This window comes from Giraffa tippelskirchi, chromosome 12, assembly GCF_054371585.1.
Source record: "Giraffa tippelskirchi isolate mGirTip1 chromosome 12, T2T-mGirTip1v1.2.pri, whole genome shotgun sequence".
Classification (NCBI taxonomy): domain Eukaryota; kingdom Metazoa; phylum Chordata; class Mammalia; order Artiodactyla; family Giraffidae; genus Giraffa; species Giraffa tippelskirchi.
In genome coordinates, this window is record NC_137286.1 from 74328585 (window position 1) to 74346048 (window position 17464).

The following is a 17464-nucleotide window of genomic DNA, read 5'->3' on the forward strand; positions in this document are numbered from 1 at the left end:
TCAAGTTCTCTCATTCTTCACTTCCAGCATGATGCTTCTAAATTGTGCTGATGGATGGGTAGATAATGTGAATGTGCTACTTTGTCAAAAGTTGGCCCTTGGTTTATTGAGTACTACTCTGAAGGCTCAAACCATTCCTGTGGTATCCAAAATGCAAAGATTAAGTGAAAAAGCATGTACCCAACAAACCACACCCAACCTAAAGTGCATAAGACACTTGTGGTGTAGTTTCTTGAAAATAAGGCACGAAACGAATAAAGAAAAGCTTTCTTGTTTTATATTATTCAAAGGCAATTTGGATAACATCTTGTTATACATTATTCAAATGCAATATTTCACAATAACAAATAAATACTCAAAAATGTCCCACGGCCAAAGGATATATCAATATTGGATGAAGTTCATTCACAATATTTTATTTAGAAACAATTTAAGAGTCTGAGTCTTTCTATTACTTTTATAAATGTAAATTGGGTGGCTTTTTGCCTTCAGTGAATTACATGTAAATTCCCTTTCCTTCAGACCAATGTAGGTGCAGTGTTTCTGCTTTCATCAGAGGCCAGATGAGTGCATTAGACGGAGAATCAAGAGTCCCGGTTGTGGTGGCATGGGGCTGTGTGGTGCTGGGCAGTCTGTGTCTCAGTTTCCTTGTTGATAAAAAGAAAGGTTTGGATCAGATCTCTCTAATATTTTTCTCAGCAATATATTTTCATGATTCTATGTTTTAAGAAGAACCAACCGAATTTTAAGGGTCAGAAATGACTCGTTTTCAGTGTATGTGCAAACCATCATTAAGCAATAATTTCAATTCATCTTTAAGAGTTCAAAAACAATTACTTACACTGTAATTATATTGCTTAAAATTTCTACATATACTATTGGAGAATTACTTCCTGAAGTATGCTATACTAACATAATTATTTCATTTATTTGGTCAACATTTTTGAGCACCTAGCATATTTCAGGTATTATGTTAAGTCTTGAGTATAAGTGCACATCATTACAACATAGTCTCTGCTTTTAAGGATTAGGTGAATAAGATAAAATAATGGCAATAAAAACGCTACAAATCTAGGATGAATTCTATGTAGGGTCCAGAGTAAACATAAGGGAAAGAAGAGGTCAATTCTATCTGGAGGGAAGGTTCCGTAGAGGAAACAGGGCTTGACCTGAGACTTGAAATTAGTGACAAGTGGAGTGATAAGAATGAATGTGTTCTGGGGAAGAAAGATACACCTGCAGAGACAGTAAAGCTTAAGGTGACACCCTCAGGAGGACAAGTACTTCACTATGGCTGGGGCTTCAGAAAAGAAGAGTCAGGCAAGAGAAGATAAGAGAGGACTTTCCATCTCGTGCTAAGGAACCAGGTTTTTTTTTTTTTTTTTTCAGAATTCCAGTGTCTTTTATAACCTAACATTAGAGGTCAAATATCATCACTTCTGCCATATTCTTTTCATTACACAGACCAAACGCAGTACAATGAGGGAGGTGTATTAGCCAGCTCAGGCTTCCATAGTACAATATCATAAACTTGGTGACTTAAATAATATAAAATAATTTTCTCACATTATGGAAACTGGAATTTCAAGATGAAGGTGCTGGAAAATTCAATTTCTGGTTAAGGTTTTCCTCCTAACTTACTCACTTTTCGCTCTGTCTTCACATGGTCTTTCCTCTATGTGCATGTGGAGAAAGAGAGAGAGACAGACAGATATCTGGTATCTCTTCCTCTTCTTTTTTTTTTTTTTTTTTAATAAATTTATTTATTTTAGTTGGGGGCTAATTACTTTACAATATTGTAATAGTTTTTGCCATACATTGACATGAATCAGGAACCAGGTTTTAACTAGCAGTGATAGGAAGTCATTTAGGGATTAAAATCAGGGAAATAATGATTAGATGTGCATCACTGGAGGCTTCCTTTAACATTGTTTTGCAAGATGAATCAGATCATGGCCAAGGAAGGAAGGGAGATGTTGTATTAGTTTGTCATGACTGCCATAACAAAGTGCCACAGACTGGGCAGCTTAAACCACAGAAATTTCTTTTCTCACAGTTCTGGAGGTTTGAAATCTGAGATCAAAGGTGTCAGCAGGACAGTTGTTTTTGAGGCCTGTCTTCATAGATTCTGATGATGGCCTTCTGTTTGTCTTCACACAGTCTTCCCCTGGTGAAATCCTTGTAGCCAACAAATATGACCTCATTTTACCTTACCTCCTTAAAGGCTGTCTCCAAACACTGTCACATCTGAGGTGCTGGGGGTTGGAACTTCAGCACAGGAATTTCTGGGGATGTAGTTCAATCCATAACAGATGACTTATGGAGAACATGATGCAATGGTCTGGCAAAGAGACAATTAGGGGCATGAACAAGGCAAGAGTGGTGGGCACGCAAGAGTGGTGATGGGCACAGGATGCCCTTGATGGGCATCAAGGACCTGGACACCACTGAGATCGGGGCGAGAGGAGCAAGGAGAGAAGGAGGCCTCCTAGATTTCCTCCCTAAGAGAAGGAGGGCCAGGTGTGAGGAGGGGGCTTTGAATTTTTATATGTTTTAATGTGATATTTTTACACCAATTTTTGTACTTAGCAACACACGACATGTATATACCTTAAAGAGTCAAGTATAACAGGCTTCAGTAAAAAAAAAGTCCTTTGCCTCCCACCCACTTTCTACACCTTCCCTCCTCCTCAGAAGCAATCACTTTCAATTGTTTAGCTCTTTCATCTGGTGCTCACCACAGTGTTTCTAAATAATATTAGCATTATGTTGATGGGACTTAACATCATCCTTCCTTCTGAGTTCAGAACTGACTGGGAGGCAAGCACAGGAGTCAAATGACTGACGATCAAAATAGCGGCTTATTACTGACCAAAACAGATGAGTTCCCTAAAAGTTCACCCTGAATTTAACAAACCTGCCTGGGCATGGCCAAGGTAGGCCAGCTGCAGGCAGAGCTTGCCCTGAGAGCCTCCTTCTCACCAGGCAGTGCTGGGGGACTCCTGTAAACTGACATCTTTAAAGACCTTAGAGGAGTCTGACCAGATCTGGCTCCAACTCCCCAATTGCCCAGAAAGAGAAGGCCCAGAAACAGAAGAGTATCCCACCATCCGAAAAAAAAACAATCAAAAGAGTTAAAAATAAAATCAAGAAAGAATGAAGCTGATGATACTAAGGAATTGTCATTAATTTTTAGTATAATGATGATATTACAGTTCTGGGGTTTTTTAATATTTCTTTTCTTTTGGCAATATAAACTGAAATATGTATGCATGAAATGATATCTGAATTGTGTCAAATTAATATGAGAGAGAGGAAGTGAAGGTTTAGATGAAATAAGATCAGCTGCAAGTTGAAGCTGGGCGATGGGTACCCAGGCTTTCATTATTTTATTTTTCTTACTTTTATATCCATTTATTAAATTTTATAACAAAAATTTTAAAGAGAAAGAATTAAGTTACAAAAACCAAGAGAGTGAAAGTAGTCGGAAATGATAAGGCTACTGAGAAGTTAAGTAAGATAAGAAAGGCAGAGTTCTTTGCTTTGTTGATTAGAAAGGTATTTATTCATTTTATTCATTTCTTGAGCAGGTATTATGTACCTGGCACTACTCCGGGGACAGAACACACAGGGAGGACAAAATGGAGAAGATACCTACCCTCTTAGAAATTACCTTCTAATGACAGTGACCGTTCTCCGAAAAGTTTTATGCAGTGGTGAAGAGGAGCTGTCTAATGGCAGTAAGGTACAGACAGAAGGGAGGAGGTAAATAGAAGACAGAGTAAACTTTCCAAGGGGCGAAAATGCAATAGATGGAAGAGGATTTTTTTTTTTAATGTGAGAGAGATGAGAATATTGGCAAACTATAAGGATGGAGGTTATAGAGGAGAGGATACTATAAAAACAGAAAGAACAATCAATAAAATCCTAGAATTACTGGGAGAGAATTTCATCAGACTGCAGTAGAGGGATCTTCCTTGAATAAAAAAGGCCACGTTAGCCCCCAACTAAAATAAATAAATTTATTTTAAAAAAAAAGAATAAATAACCATGGGATCTACAGTCACATAATAATGTTAATTTACAAAACTTAGTAAACAGACAAAAGAAATAAAAGAAAAATAATGTTTCAAAATTTTTATTTTTTTTCTTATTTTAGGGATATTTTAATAACTACTATCTCCAATTAAAAAACATGAATTGGAGCTTCACCATTCCTTCATTTTAAGTTCAGTTTCCTTTTCTCTCTCTGTTAAATATAATACAAAAATAAATTTTAAACATTTTGCTAAAAAAAAAAAGTATGTATTTATGGATTTTGTTGTGGATAAAATATTCATTTGGCTCAAAACTTGGAAAAAAAAAAAAAGACCACGTTTTCCCTAAGTTTAGAGTAAAGGAGGAAATTCTGCAAAGGTGGATTCTCTAAAGGTAGATTCTGCATAATAAGACTAGGGTGAGAAAAGTTAGCTTGGTCTAAGCCATAGGTATTATGTAGGAAGTGGGTACATATTTTCTTATCCATAGACCACCACAAATGCTCATCTTTCCTTCCAATTCCCATCTGCCACTTAGACAACCTTTTGATATCCCATTCACTTCCTTGGAAATTCCATCCCAGACTCCACGGTTAAATTTGGTTCTCTTTATATCAGTTAGAAATGCATTCAGCTGCAACAGGTGAAATACTAATACCAAGAAGCCTCTTAACGATGCTATTAAAGTTCTAGACTTGCTCATTCCTTCTTCACTATTTTAATTGATGTTTGTTTCATCTCCATGGGTACAAAATGGCTCCCATAGCACCGGACATCACATCTCAAGTAGGAGAAAGAGAAAATGACAGTGCCAGATGCATCTGTCCCTTTTATCAGAGAAAGCAAAAGTTTTGGGTTTTTTTCCCCCTGAAACCTCTTGCAGACTTCTGTTCATACATACTGGCCAAAACTATGTCTCTTGGCTATTGGGAAAGTGTTTGTTAAATGGTAGAAGTGTGCAGAAAGCAGCAATGACAAACCAGGCTGGGAATGGTGGTAGTGAACTAACAGTGTCTATCATACTGTATTATACTTTCTTACTAGGCTGTATGCTCCCTGCCAATAGAGCTCATGTCTATGCCTCTCACCAACATATGCCATCACTTAGAGCAATACCTGGGGCCGAAGGACATCTGAAACTTTTGCTGGCCAAGGATCCATCTTTTGTCCTTTCTTTTGGTTATAAAACCTTGATTTTCTTTGGAGGAGTGGCCCCTTCCAGAGTGCATACAGTTCTAGTAGGTCTCAGTCAAGGGGTTCTATCCTTCCAGCAAAGGTGTGAGAAGTGACTCAAGTCAGTCAGTTTGCTCTCTTTCCTGGAAAGTTAAATCTTCACAGGGTGCAAACATTGGAAGCATGGATGCCCAGAAATTTTCTCTCTTGCTTCCATGAGTCTTGTCTTGGAGACCTGCCTGGTTTCAGCTTTGCCTTCTACTCTGTGAGACATCCTCTAGCTTGACCATAAACTCATTTTTTGTTGTTTTGTTCCTTTATCAAGAGCATCAAAGAAGCCTAACTGATAAATGAAGGCATTTAATTATTTGGTGAATGACGATTGTTTTAATTAAAGTTAACCTATAAGCCAGAGGACCCTGCAACCAAAATGAAATAAACTGAATAAGATCCAAACTTCCATTTGGGGCCAAACCTCTTGATTTGTAGTAAGTTTTACTTTTGTGACTACAAAATGTTTCTCCTTGTCAATCTCTTCATTTTAAATGTCAGTGATTATGTTTTCTAATGCCTGGTTTACTCCCCGACGGTGCTTCTATCCTAATTCCCACTGCCTGACAGTCCACACCCTCTTCGTCCTCTCTCCTCTCCTCTTGAAAGGTGTCTGTTATCTCTAGACAAGCAGCCATCAAAGGAATCTCTTCTTCACACACATTTGTGAGTTGTCAGAATGACAGTCTCAGCGGGATGTTACATCACTGCCTCCAACTCTGAATCTTCTTTTCCTTCAGGTTTGCACCTGGGTGTACAGTTTTGAAGTTACCTTTCAAAACCCTTTGCTCACAGCCAAGTTGTTGCTTCTAAGGGAGGAACTTTGGGGATATTCTGTTCCAACTCCTTGCCTTTGAAGAAGAGGCGGAAGGCCCAGGGCATGCTGTGACCATCCCAAGGTCACACACTCAGCTCTTAATAGAGCTCCAAGTCTGGGGACTCCTTGATTCTTTCTACCAGACTTTCTTTTTTTGTTATACTCCTCTAAATCCACACACTATGTAAAATATTAAAACACTCCCCCCTAATATCTCTACCTCCACAGCCTAATTACTTTGTATCCTCAGCTAAAAGTGATTGCAGACTGAGTTCTCCAGGACACAGACTCTTTCACTGGTGAGTGCCCTTGGCACACACATCTGGGGAAGTGAGGAGAGGAAACAGAAGGGGACGCAGAGAGAAGTCAGCGGCGATGCAGGCCCCTGAGAGCGTGGCCATGCCCACCGAGAAGCTCCCATGGAGCAGCCCTCCAGACTGCCCCGGCCAACCCAAGATGGTGGCCCAGTCACTGGAGATGGCCACCCGGGACAGACGTGACCTGGTCTCAGATGGGCTGAGCGCTAAAGCAGCTGACTGCCAGCCCTGTGCAGCCAGGAGAGAAGTCCTCCTCTGAAGGCTGGTCATATCCACTGGACCCTCTCAACAGCTAACCCTTTCTGTCCTAGAAACTTGTCATGATTCCTACCCCTGAGGAGACTGTAGTCCGGTGGGAGAGACCTGAATAAATCACGATGATAATTGAAGCATAAAATTAAACACATAAAGGTAAACATACTCACAAGTAGGGGATGATTATGTACACACTGACTGGGGATGGATAAGACCCAGGAGACGCAAGAGAGGGGGAAGAGCCGGCAGCCTCTGCCTTCCTCGGCGAGAGGAATCGCTCGTGTTTGCTCCGGAAAGTCTTCATTTCCTTCCTTGCTTTTCACGTCTCTCTCTATCTCCAATATCTTCCCTTTGAATGTAATCCTCTTAATTCCATTTCTCACTTACTTCATGCATTTTCCTTGTTTCATGCATTTTCCTTGTTTCTTCTAATGTCTAGGGACCCATTTTTTCTCTATTAAAATGCTAGTCCCTCAGCCTGTTTTAAGGGGAGCTTTAAAAGCTAATTGTGCCCATAGGTGCGTGGATTTATCTCTGGGCTTTCTATTTTGTTCCATTGATCTATATTTCTGTCCTTGTGCCAGTACCATACTGTCTTGATGACTGTGGCTTTGTAGTAGAGCCTGAGATCAGGCAGGTTGATTCCTCCAGTTTCATTCTTCTTTCTCAAGATTGCTTTGGCTATTCGAGGTTTTTTTGTATTTCCATACAAATTGTGAGAGGGCGAGGGTGGGATGATATGGGAGAATGGCATGGAAGCATATAAATTATCATATGTGAAACGAATCGCCAGTCCAGGTTCAATGCATAATACAGGGTCCTCGGGGCTGGTGCACCGGGATGACCCGGAGGGATGGGATGGGGAGGGAGGTGGAAGGGGGGTTCTGGAAGGGGAAAACATGTACACCCATGGTGGATTCATGTCAATGTATGGCAAAACAAATACAATATTGTAAAGTTAAAAAATAGAAAATAAACTAATTAAAAAAAAGCTAATTGTGTGCCATTTTTGCACATTCATCGTGATTGCGCATCTAGCAAACAGCATTTTCAAGGGATCTGTAGACTTAATGGGTTCAGGTTTCAAATATGTACATAATTAAATTTCTGCTGTTAATAAAAGACATATTCTAGATGCTAAATAGAAATACAATCCTGAACAGGGAGAGAAGTGGGGAATGGAGTCCATTAACAAGTCTTTACTCATAAGGAGATGTTTTTTAACAGGTGATACTGCCAGATCTGAAAGGTTATGCTGCAACTTTGACAAAGGGAATATAATCAGAAAATGCTAAATTGGGACTTACAATTCATGGTAGAAAGAAAGAAGAAGGGAAAGAAATAATGAATGAAAAACAACTTGTCACCTTCAGACTTGAGAATTGGAGAACAGAACACACACAGAAGTGCCTTTGAAAATAGCTGGCAGGTTGCAAGCCTCCTCAGAGAGCCTGGCGTCTCCCCCCGTGCTGGAGGAGCTGGCCTCAGACCCACAGCAGAAGAGCACTGAGCAGTCTGGCATGTCCAGGCGCGGCCTCGTTTCCCAGGAGAGCTTCCCACACACGGCGAGAACAAGTGAAGGCCAACCTCCAGCCCACAGCACACGGCACTGTCAAGCCAGACCCGTGGACTGCACAGCGGCTGCAGCCTTTGTCAAGTGACAAACGGAAAGCGCCCCAAGCCTTTGCTGTGGGTGCCAAGAAAGACTTGTCCCATCAGGGACCCACCTGGGTCCTGCACCCAGAAGGTTGGAGGGTGGATGGAGTGAGTAGACTGCAATCAGTACAGTGAGCCAAAGTCTCCCTCTGCTTTGAGAGTGGGATCAAGCCCAATCTGCGTTTGATGGCCTGTAACAATGAATAATACAATACTATTCACAACCATTTTCCGGGGTGGGGAGGATTGTGAAATGTTCAGTGGGTTGCTCAGGCCCACCTGGAGGGCTGGTGGAGGCCCTGGGACACAGAATCATTTTGTCAGATGCCAAGGCAGCTTCCGAGTAGTCTGACCTTTACATTTGGAGTCCTCCGGTTCTGAAGATGAATTACAGCCTAATACAGCCAAAAGGTGTGGCAGCCCTTTCCACATCCGCGACTTGTGTGAGCTCCCAAGAGGAGGAAGCTGATGATTATGCGCGAGTGCAGGTTTTGGCCCCTGTTCCCTGTTGCCTCTGAGCTCAGAGCAGTGCTGTGGTCCCAGGGTCGACTCTGTGACCTGGAAACCAAAGCCAGACCTCAAACCACCAGCACCAGGTGCTGTTAAAACAACAAAGAACAAGCATGTGTGTGTCTGAGCCCATGTCCTGGTCACTGGAGATGTGAAAACCAAAGCCGAGGAAACAAAACACCAGCTGGCACCAGAGAATGACATGTCTGCATTTAAATACTTCAACTTAGAAAGTGACTTAAAAAAATTATTTTCAAATAAATTATTCCTGAGCATGGCTGAGGTGCAGGTTGCATTTTGTATATATAACCTTACTTTTACATTTAGCCATCATTCGGGGACATCTTTTATGTATCAGGCATCGTGCCAACAAGTAGGGAAAAATAAAAAAACAAAGTTAAGCTTAAAAGATCTTATATTATAGAGACTTCTGGGAAATTGTGTTCAGAATAGTCATAACTAAACATAACTAAACTTTGAATGAAAACAATTATGGGGGCTTCCACAATGGCTCAGTTGTTAAGACTCCACCTGCCAATGCAGGAGACACAGGTTCCATCCATGATCCTGGAAGATTCCACATGCAGTGGGGCAGTTAAGCCAGTGGGCCACAACTATTGAGACAGCACACTAGAGCTGTCCCCCAGGAGCCACAAGATCGAAGCCTGTGCTCTACAATGAAGGGGAGCCCTCACTCCCCGCCACTAGAGAAAAGCCTCCACAGCAATGAAGACCCAGCACGGCTAAAACATAATAAAATAAACAAAAGACAACTATGTCCTTCAAAGAGGCATCTTTCATGGAGCCTTCTGCTCCTAGAACCTCCCTGAGGTTGGCCAGCTTTCCACTTTATTGCAGGGTAACTCTCTGCAGGTGGACCTGTAAGGACAGAGTATGGCAAAGCCTTCCAACTGGGTCCTCTTGCTGCTGCGACTAATCCGCTGTCTCAGAGTAGCAGTGTGTCACCCACAGAGAGAGCAGGGAACCTGGAGAACTTAGGAGTAGCAGGGCTGAGTGAGTCTTTTTATTTTTGACGTTATATTTTAAAAAGAAAGCCATCTATTTTAATGTTTGCAAGAATACTTAGCAGCTAATATTGACGATTTAACATGTGCCAACCACAGAGTTCAATGTTTCACATAATTTTTTTTTTCATTTAGCGGTCAGTGAGGTAGGTGCAGTTATCCTCAGGTGAGGAAACAGGCTCAGAGAGTCTAAATCACCCGCCTAAAGGCACACAGTTAATAAAGGATGACACACAGATTTGCAGCCAAGCACTTGGACTTTGCAATTCTACCATCCCCTGTTGTCAGCACTGGGACTTCCTTATCACTTTTCACTGGGGCCTAATAAATGGGAGGATTCTCTAAGGAAGTGCTAGGACTACTTGATTGAAAAAAGTCTCCATTTGGAGACATTTATGGAGTAGCAATTGCCAAGGCAGCCACATATACCTGCCCGCACCTTCCAGACAGGGGCAATGTGATCTTTTCTGGATCCCTGCACAGTTCTACTCTTCTATTACCCTCTACTGTATGGATTTATTTATTGGTCTTTATCGTCTAGTAAATAATTATACCCAGCAGGAGGGATTTCAAATTGTTTATCTTTGGATTCCCAGCACCTATCACAGTGCCAGGCATATTGTATATTTAAACAATGAATGCTTAATTGACTCAATAAATGAATTAATCCAGAGAGCTAGATATTTAAAAAAAAAATAGATCAGAACTAAAAGAATCAGATGAGTGGGGTAGAAATGGAATTTATTGAGACAGTATATGCAAAGTTCTGTGATTTGCTTATTTTAATTTAATTAACCTTCAGAACAAACTTGTGAGGTAAATCTGTATCTCCCGTTTTACAGGCAAAGTAAGCAATGCTTGGAGAGTTTAAGCAGGTTGCCCTGGGTCACACAACTAGTAAAGAGTACCACAGGAATTTAACTCAGGTTTTCTAGTTTCAAAGCCCATGTTTTTTTCTGTCCTTCTGCCTCCTCTAACTTTCCAATTGCTACCACCAAGTTCTAAGAAATCTATTCTTCCTCAATTGCACCATACCTCATCTTCTTTCTTAAACTTTGTAAGGATAGTCTCATAATGTTAATCCTTTTATAATCTAGCAGTCTAAAAAGTAAGCTAAGTTTTAACTAGTGACTGAATGAATAAAATGATGGATGTATGGATGGATGAATGGATTCATTAGCACTTCTCTTATTCTTACTAAAACAAAAATGTTAGCTGGAAAACTAGGGTTTCAACATTTTAGCTGTAGAGCAGGATTTTGGTCTCTATACACAAGCGTATATCTCCAGAATTTCCTTTGGTATTTTTTAATTGATTTTACAGAAAGTATGGAAATTAAAATTTATTTTTGCCTCTATGTTCCTTAAAATATAATTAGAGTTTATAAGAAACTTAATTGTATTTAGCCACTTTAGAACAGTGCATTTAAAATGTCATAATTTCAAGTGAAATTGCATGAGTTTAATAATGAAATCAAGTTTTTCATATATTGTTAGAAAGTGCTAGTTAAATGAATTCTCAAAAGACAAAAGTTGCTGTTTAGTACTTTAAAAACCTGTCAACAACTGCCTTGCTATTTGTTAAATTGTACTAGAGAATATACAGTACACTTTGAGAATTTTTATATTGGCTTATAAAGCAGAATTAAGAGTTTTCTCCTGAAAGTTATTCAATAAACTTTATTAGTTCTTCTTTTGACCCTCCCTAGGGAGAAAGAAGATAAGGACACTCAGTGAGTGAAGACAAGCAGCAGAGAATTGAAACTGACAATAGAAAACATGTAGAATATTCAGGCAGTAAAAGACTGGGAATAAGTGGCAACATGTGATTCCTTGGAGCATAAAGTATGACAGATAGTAGATTTGAGAGGGAATAGAAACCCTGTGGTCACTAAATATGGGACAGTTTTCACATGTGGCATCATTGATGTTGAGCACGTGAGAAGGCTCAGTTTAGAGCCAAGAATGCCCGGCACTGACTGTATATTTATCTTATATGTGGAATCTAGAAAAAAGAAAAAGCAAGCTCATAGATACAGGGAATATATTGGTGATTGCCAGAGATGGGGGGTGAGGGGAGAGGGATTAGATGGACAAAGTTGGCCAAAAGGTACAAACTTCTAGTTATAAAATGAAAAAGTCATGGAGGTGTAATGTCCACCATGGTGACTATGGTTAATAATAATGTAGTGTATATTTGAAAGTGGTAAGAGAAATTTTTAAAGTTCTCATCACTGGAAAGAAAAGGTAATGGATGTGATTTAGATGTATTGTTTGCAATATGTACAAGTAGCAAATCATTGCGTTTTGCTAACGTATGTTATATCATTTAACAGAAGCTAACATGATGTTATATCGGTTATACCTCCATTTTTAAAAATGTCATGCACTGGATGATTAGACTGGACTCCTACAAGAGCTGTTACCATCTGATATGTATCTGTTTCTACTAAGTCTCACAACCAACCTCTCAGGTGAGTATGATTATCATGCCCCCTGAATTGAGGCTCATCTGTAAACAATGTCTCATCAAGGAGTAGTGGACGTGAGATTCAAACTTCCCACTGCCATCTCCAAAGATGTACTCCCTCACTAAGTTGTATTCTATGAACTTCCACTATAACCAACCAGTTCTGCTACACTGTAAAGGGTCTTCTACCAAGTTTCACTCTACTGATGAGACTTACAAGTACACTGAGTTTTCTTCTAGGTTGTCCAAATAATTTTTTCCAATAAGGAGTTCATGATCTGAGCCACAGTTGGCTCCTGGTCTTGTTTTTGCTGACTGTATAGAGCTTCCCTATCTTCGGCTGCAAAGAATATAATCAATCTGATTTTGATATTGACCACCTGGTGATTTCCATGTGTAGAGTCAGCTGTTGTGTTGTTAGAAGACAGTGTTTGCTATGACCACTGCATTTCCTTGGCAAAACTCTGTTAGCCTTTGCCCTGCTTAATTTTGTACTCCAGGGCCAAGAAAGAAAAGAAAGAAAGTGAAGTCACTCAGTCATGTCCGATTCTTTGTGACCCTATGGACTGTAGCCTACTAGGCTCCTCCATCCATGGGATTTTCCAGGCAAAAGTACTGGAGTAGGGTGCCATTTCCTTCTCCAAGACCAAACTTGCCTGTTATTCCAGGTATCTCTTGACTTTCTACTTTTGCGTTTCAGTCTCCTATGATGAAAAGGACATACTTTTTTTGGTGTTAGTTCTAGAAGGCCTTGTAGGTCTTCATGGAACTGTTCAACTTCAGCTTCTTGGCATTAGTGGTTGGGCCACAGACTGTGATGTTGAATGGTTTGCCTTGGAAATGAGCAGAGATCATTCTGTCGTTTTTGAGATTGCACCCAAAGACTGCATTTTGGACTCTTATGTTGACTATGAGGGCTACTCCATTTCTTCTAAGGGATTCTTGTCCATAGTAGATGTAATGTTCGTCTGAATTAAGTTCACTCATTGCGGTCCATTTTAGTTCACTGATTCCTAAAACGTCAATGTTCACTCTTGCCATCTCCTGTTTGGTCACTTCCAATTTGCCTTGGTTCATGGACCTAACATTTCAGGTTCCTATGCAATATTGCTCTTTACAGCATCAGACTTTACTTCCGTCACCAGTCACATCCACAACTGGGCACTGATTTTGGTTTAGCTCAGCCTCTTCATTCTTTCTGGAGTTATTTCTCCACTGATCTCCTACAGCATATTGGGCACCTACCAGCCTGGGAGTTCATCTTTCAGTGTCCTATCTTTTTGCCTTTTCATAGTATTCATGGGGTTCTCAGGGCAAGAATACTGATGTGGTTGGCCATTCCCTTCTCCAGTGGACCGCATTTTGTCAGACCTCTCCACCATGACCCGTCCATCTTGGGTGGCCGCACAAGTCATGGCTCATAGTCCAAATAATTCACTGTAATAGAATGGAGGTAGAGCAAAACATCCTGGGATGAAGCCCTAGTCAAGTGCTCTTTCTTGAACACGTATGGCATATCAAGTACGGCACTTGAATAAGTATGGCAATTATGGTAGAGGATTCAGAATTATGAATTCTGATAAAAAGAGATATCTTTGATAGATCATATGTCTGTATCTCATTTAGTAACAGAGCATGTGAAAAATGCTTCTAATGTTTTCACAATTGTGGGGGAAATATTTACATTAATTTTTAAAAGGACACACACACACACCAGTGTTGCCTGACAAATTATACTAAAATTTTCCCACAGTCAAGAGTAACTGTGATAAAACTATGCCCAAAATGGTTTACCTGAAACATTATGGGTCAGATATGTTTTGAATTCAGAATTTTTTAGATGTTAGTAAAATAACAGACTTCTGTATTACATGACACCCTCAAATGGCATACAAAATGCTGACCTAAAATAATAGACTGCCAGATATTTCTCCAGCAAAGATGGATTTATTCAGGATCAAAAGAGAATTGCAATTCAAGGTCTGTGATCATGGTGAGCCTCCTACAAGTCCTGACAGGAAAGAAGAATGCTTTCAGAGAGAAAAGGGAACTCGAGAGGGCTATACTAAACAAAAAGTCCTCAGCTTTTCTGTGGCTGAGTCTTTGGCGGGAAAAAAATGACTCTCCTCTTTATGGGCTCTGCTATCGTTTCAGGGTGTGAGAGCTCCCCCTTCTGGTTTTTCAAGTCTACTTAACTGAGGTCTTTATTTTTTACAGAGGCAGCACCCATATCAAATATTAATATTTCTGCCATGAAATATGAATATTGACACTAAGTGGGTTTAGTAAGTTCTATGTGAAACTTCATATCATTTCTGGTGAGGTTTTGCTGCCAAAAAAGTTTCACAAATTTATCAACAAACTTTCAGAGAGTTTTTAATTTCAAAATTATACATAAGGAGTTTTAGACTGATATTTTCTCGAAAAGCCCTATTTTATATATATCATTAAACATTGTGGTTGTGGTGGTTTAGTCGCTAAGTCGTGTCCAACTCTTGCAACCCATGGACTGTAGCCTGCCCGGCTCCTCTGTCCATGGGATTTTCCAGGCAAGAATATTGGAGTGGATTGCCATTTCCTTCTCCAGGGGATCTTCTCGACCCAGGAATCGAACTCGGGGTCTCCTGCATTGCAGGCAGATTCTTTACTGACTGAGCTATGAGGGAAGCCCATTAAACGTTGTATTTTGTAGGGAAAAAAAAAAGCCCACATCTGAAACTGCATCTTAGAGCAAAGTAAACATTCATTTCACCATGTTTTTTGTATAGTTATTACTTCAACACATGTGACAACCTACAGAAAATAAGCCAGTTAGATATGATACAATAGATGTATCAGGATTGGTAAAATTAGGATTTGTAAAATCCTTAGGATTGGTAAAATTATGAAGCTATAGAAGTGTTTCCATAACTCTTTCTCTATACTGTCAAAAAAAAGCACTATAATAATAAGCGAGTTTATTTGGGGTCTTAAGAATTGCAACTCAGGAGACACAGATTCAGGTAAAGCTTAAAGAGGGTTCCAGGGAACAGAAACAGCCAGGGGCTTATAAACACGAAAAGATTTGTCAACTGGAAAAATGTGCAACCTAAAATTTGAAAATAACATTTTATTTGGCAGGCTTAGGATTTAAGCCCAGGATATAGCCTCTCAGACAGCTCTTGCTGCTGCTGCTGCTGCTGCTGCTAAATCGCTTCAGTCGTGTCCGACTCTGTGCGATCCCATAGACGGCAGCCCACCAGGTTCCCCCGTCCCTGGGATTCTCCAGGCAAGAACACTGGAGTGGGTTGCCATTTCCTTCTCCAATGCATGAAAGTGAAAAGTGAAAGGGAAGTCGCTCAGTCGTGTCCGACTCTTCGCGACCCCATGGACTGCAGCCTTCCAGGCTCCTCCGTCCATGGGCTTGTCCAGGCAAGAGTACTGGAGTGGGGTGCCATTGCCTTCTCCGCAGACAGCTCTTCAGTTCAGTTCAGTCGTTCAGTCGTGTCAGACTCTTTGCGACCCCATGAATTGCAGCACGCCAGGCCTCTCTGTCCATCACCAACTCCCGGAGTCTACCCAAACCCATGTTCATCGAGTCGGTGATGCCCTCCAACCCTCTCATCCTCTGTCGTCCCCTTCTCCTCCCACCCCCAATCCTACCCAGCATTAGGGTCTTTTCCAATGCGTCAACCCTTCGCATGAGGTGGCCAAAGTATTGGAGTTTCAGCTTCAAAATCAGACCTTCCAATGAACACCCAGGATTGATCTCTTTTAGGATGGATTGATTGGATCTCCTTGCAGTCCAAGGGACTCTCAAGAGGCTTCTCCAACACCACAGCTCAAAAGCATCAATTCTTCGGCGCTCAGCTTTCTTCACCGTCCAACTCTCACATCCATACGTGACCACTGGAAAAACCATAGCCTTGACTAGACGGACTTTTGTTGGCAAAGTAATGTCTCTGCTTTTAAATATGCCATCTAGGTTGGCCATAACCTTCCTTCCAAGGAGTAAGCGTGTTTTAATTTCATGGCTGCAATCACCATCAGCAGTGATTCTGGAGCCCAAAAAAATAAAGTCTGACACTGTTTCCACTGTTTCCCCTTCTATTTCCCATGGAGTGATGGGACCAGATGCCATGATCTTAGCTTTCTGAACATTGAGCTTTAAGCGAACTTTTTCACTCTCCTCCTTCACCTTCATCAAGAGGCTCTTTAGTTCTTCTTCACTCTCTGCCATAAGGGTGGTGTCATCCGCATATCTGAGGTTATTGATATTTCTCCCGGCAATCTTGATTCCAGCTTGTGTTTCTTCCAGCCCAGCGTTTCTCATGATGTACTCTGCATGTAAGTTAAATAAGCAGAGTGACAATACACAGCCTTGACGTACTCCTTTTCCTATTTGGAACCAGTCTGTTGTTCCATGTCCAGTTCTAACTGTTGCTTCCTGACCTGCATACAGGTTTCTCAAGAGACAGGTCAGATGGTCTGGTATTCCCATCTCTTTCAGAATTGTCCACAGTTTATTGTGATCCACACAGTCAAAGGCTTTGACATAGTCAATAAAGCAGAAATAGATGTTTTTCTGGAACTCTCTTGCTTTTTTGATGATCCAGCGGATATTGGCAATTTGATCTCTGGTTCCTCTGCCTTTTCTAAAACCAGCTTGAACATCTGGAAGTTCACGGTTCACGTATTGCTGAAGCCTGGCTTGGAGAATTTTGAGCATTACTTTACTAGCGTGTGAGATGAGTGCAATTGTGCGGTAGTTTGAGCATTCTTTGGCATAGCCTTTCTTTGGGATTGGAACGAAGACGGACCTCTTCCAGTCCTGTGGCCACTGCTGAGTTTTCCAAGTTTGCTGGCATATCGAGTGCAGCACTTTCACAGCATCACATTTGAGGATTTGAAATAGCTCAACTGGAATTCCATCACCTCCACTAGCTTTGTTCGTAGTGATGCTTTCCAAGGCCCACTTGACTTCACATTCCAGGATGTCTGACTCTAGGTGAGTGATCACACCATCGTGATTATCTGGGTCGTGAAGATATTTTTTGTACAGTCCTTCTGTGTATTCTTGCCATCTCTTCTTAATATCTTCTGCTTCTGTTAGGTCCATACCATTTCTGTCCTTTATCGAGCCTATCTTTGCATGAAATGTTCCTTTGGTATCTC

General features: G+C 40.8%; 1 long non-coding RNA gene across 1 annotated transcript in view; it reads right to left on the reverse strand.

Moving 5' to 3' along the window:
- Positions 1-404: 404 nt before the first annotated feature.
- LOC145529729 (uncharacterized) overlaps positions 405-17464 on the reverse strand; it is a 61854-nt gene continuing 44794 nt past the window's right edge. The window contains exon 4 of the long non-coding RNA XR_014071317.1: positions 405-647. This is a non-coding gene — a long non-coding RNA (uncharacterized LOC145529729). The remainder of the gene's footprint in view (positions 648-17464) is intronic.